The sequence below is a fragment of the Silene latifolia genome, chromosome Y (assembly GCF_048544455.1).
Source record: "Silene latifolia isolate original U9 population chromosome Y, ASM4854445v1, whole genome shotgun sequence".
Lineage (NCBI taxonomy): Eukaryota > Viridiplantae > Streptophyta > Magnoliopsida > Caryophyllales > Caryophyllaceae > Silene > Silene latifolia.
In genome coordinates this window covers 184,812,719-184,816,181 of record NC_133538.1, presented here as the reverse complement: position 1 = coordinate 184,816,181, position 3,463 = coordinate 184,812,719, and the positions used below count along the sequence as shown (strand labels likewise).

At 39.2% G+C, this 3,463-nt stretch overlaps 1 non-coding gene across 1 annotated transcript; it reads right to left on the bottom strand.

Moving 5' to 3' along the window:
* Positions 1–1,800: 1,800 nt before the first annotated feature.
* Positions 1,801–1,907, bottom strand: LOC141635355 (small nucleolar RNA R71). Its single transcript, XR_012540051.1, has one exon. It is a non-coding gene; the product is annotated as a small nucleolar RNA R71 (small nucleolar RNA).
* Positions 1,908–3,463: the final 1,556 nt, after the last annotated feature.

Genomic DNA, 3,463 nt, shown 5'->3' with positions numbered 1-3,463 from the left:
TCCTACACCACAACATTTAACCAGTAATTTCATTGCCAAATCCGCATTCATACAACTAGTTGAGAGAAGTCAATTTGGGGGGATGCTGATACGTGCATTTTATATAGTCTTTTTAGGCCTTTTTATGCATGTATTTCCATGCTTTTATCGTAGTTTATGCTACGAAACGCCCCGAATATGCTACTTTTGTTTGTTTTGTCTTATTTGCAGGAATGAACCAGAAAGTAGTGAAATCGAGCCTTTTACCGTCCGTTTAGCATGCATTTGGAGGAAGAGTGAATTTGGAGCGGGAATGTAGCTATTTTGAGATGCGCAAGGAAGAAAGATAGCTAGGCGAGCAAAGGAAGAACTTTAAATTGCTAGTGCCTACTTTGGAAGCCATATATCGAGTTCTATAACATATATTCAGGTTATTCCAATTGGAGATGAAAGCTTGTCCTCTTAGCTTTCCAACGCCACCGGAATCACCCTGTTTGCCCAAGTAACGAAGAAATGGCAGCCGTTTGAAGTTCAGTGCGCAAAGCAGGAAACTGTTGCTGGAAAGTACTCGATCGAATAGAATTTTGTTCGATCGAGTCCTTTTTCTACTCGATCGAGTAGTTTCATTTAATGATTTACTCAATCGAGTAGATTTTCTACTCGATCGAGTGGTTTAAGCTTTAGTTTACTCGATAAAGTGGTTTTAAATCACTCGATCGAGTGGATTCTCTTATGGGCTTGGTCTTTTTAGTTTATTTCCGTCATTAGGTTAAATAATTCCTATTTTCTTATAAATAGGAAGTTAGGACGTCAGTTTTAGGGGGCTTCTCCTCTGGAATTTTACCACATACGTTACTTTTTCCCTTTTCCACTGTTGAATATTACTTTCTCATTTCCTGGATATTTCTCTTGTAACTCTTTCTCTCCCTTTTTCTCCTTAATTATTTAATGTTTATTATTCTTCCCTTATTCCTTCTTCCTCTTTTATTCATGTTTAGCTAATTACTCTGCTAGGATTAGGTGATTCATTAGACTAATGTTAATTGCTAATTAGTTTATAGATTGTTCGTTGTTGTTTTAGTCTATGTTGATAATCGCTGCTTTAACTGTATCCTGCTACTTGAGTCGACACAATTAGCCTTTTAATATTGGTAAACCTTGACCTGGACCGAAAGGTTGGAATAGGTGAGACCTGCAGTGAACAATAGGATGCTTTAGTGAGGGCGAAAGTTAAGCTAATAGCATTTTAGGGCGAATTGAGACCGAAAGGAGATATTCGTTGCCCCTTAGACCGACACATTGACTGATCTGTGACCTTAGCTGCAATTGATTGACGTTTATTGATGACCCGAAATCCTAGTTCCCTTCTCCTTCTGTTAATTTCCCTTAATTCTTTCTCTCTTGCCTTAATCTCTTAGTTTAGTCAGGAATCATATTCAAACCCCCACATTGTGACCCGTTACTCATAGACTAAAATTAGACAGATAAATCTCATTTTTGCCTCCCTGTGGAGATCGACCCTACTTGCCGCTGACTTCTGTTAGTTATATTTAGGTTTATTTTTGATACTGCGACGACCGGTATCAGATGCCTAGTGAATACCCTTACTCACATATGGAGACTTTTTGTGACTATTGTGATGCGATTTCTCAAACCGGAGTTACTCAAGACCAAATCCGATGGGTCTTATTTCCTTTTTCTTTGATTGGTACCGCGAAACAATGGTTGAAAAGCCTAGACAAGGCTACTCTTGGCATTGATTCTTGGAAGAAATTGGCACTTGCTTTCTACAATAAATTCTATCCTCCGGAAAAGACTAAAATGTTGAGAGTCCAAATCACCGGGTTCAAACAAAGGGATGAGGAATCTTTGTACGAAGCATGGGAGAGATTCAAGGACACTTGTCATCCTTGTCCACACCATGGACTTAGTAAGTGGTTCCTGGTGCAACAATTTTGGAATAGTCTATATGAAGACTCCCGAAACATTCTCAATATGGGATCCAATGGTATGTTTACAAAGTTGATGACAATCAAACATGGAAAAAAATTGAAGAAATGGCGGTCCATAACTAACAATATAGTAGGCCTCGGAAGGCTACTAGAGGAGGAAAGAATGACGTGGATTCCATTACTCAATTGGGTGCTCAACTAAGTGCTCACATTGACACCATTAATTTGAAATTTGAGAAGGCCATGGCAAAACTTGAAGAAGCCTCCAAATCACCCAAGCAACATGTTAATGCTATGGTGGCATCATCATCAATTCCAAGTGGAGTATGTGAGAGTTGTGGAACTTTGGGACATGACCAAAGTGAATGTAGGGGAACAAGTGAACAAGTGAATGTTTTCCAAGCATACAAGAGTGGCACCCCTTATTCCAACTATTATAATGAGAATACCAAATTTCATCCCAATCTTTCATACAAAAGCCAAAATGTTCAAAACCTCAACCAACATACACCCCACCTCCAATGAGGAACCAAGCTCAAAGACACTTTTTACCAAAGCCAAGGTTATCAAAATCAACCCTCTTACAATCAATCCAATGACCAAGGTTTTGATGTTCAAAAAGCGGTCCTCCAAATGTAAAAGAACGAACAAGAATTCTTCACTCAAATGCAAAAAGATAGCCAAGCAAAATATATCACCATCAACAACATACTAGCTCACACAAATATGTTGGAAACCCAAATGTCTCAATTAGCATCTTCTAGCTCTCAAAGACAAAAGGGGCAATTACCACCTCAAGGTAATCCCCCAAGACATGAGTCGGTGAGTGCCATCCATTTGAAAAGTGGTACAAGGTATGAAGGGCCAAAGAAGCAAATTGATGAAGATGTTGTGAATTCTAGTGACAAGGAAAGAGTTGAAAACTCTAAGGAAGAAGAAGAACCCACAACCATTCAGAAAGTTTTAAAGAAGAAGAATGAAGAGAAGGCTAAGGAGAAAGAGCCTGTTGTGATTAGACTTCTATTCCCAAGTCGTCAAGCTAAGCATAAGTTTAATGAACAACTTGGAAAATTCATGGAGGTTGTGAAGAACTTAGAAATCTCAATTCCATTCACAGAATTAATCAATCATGTTCCGGCCTATGCGAAATACATGAAAGATATTCTTACAAAGAAGAAATCCATCCGGAAGTTAGAGACTATTGCATTCACTAAAGTGAGTAGTGCCATCCTACAAGGGAGTTCACCTCCAAAACTCAAAGATCCAGGAAGTTTCTCTATTCCATGCACCATTGGCGACACTACAATCAACAAAGCATTATGTGAACTTAGAGCAAGTGTGAGTGTCATGCCATACTCGGTGTGCAAAAGGCTAGGAATGGGAGAACTCAAGTGCACTAATATCATGATTCAAATGGCAGATCGATCGACGAAGACACCTTTAGGGGTATGGGAGGATGTGCCCGTAAGAATTGTCAAGTTCTTCATCCCGGTGGACTTTGTTGTTGACATGGGGGAAGATTCCAACATTCC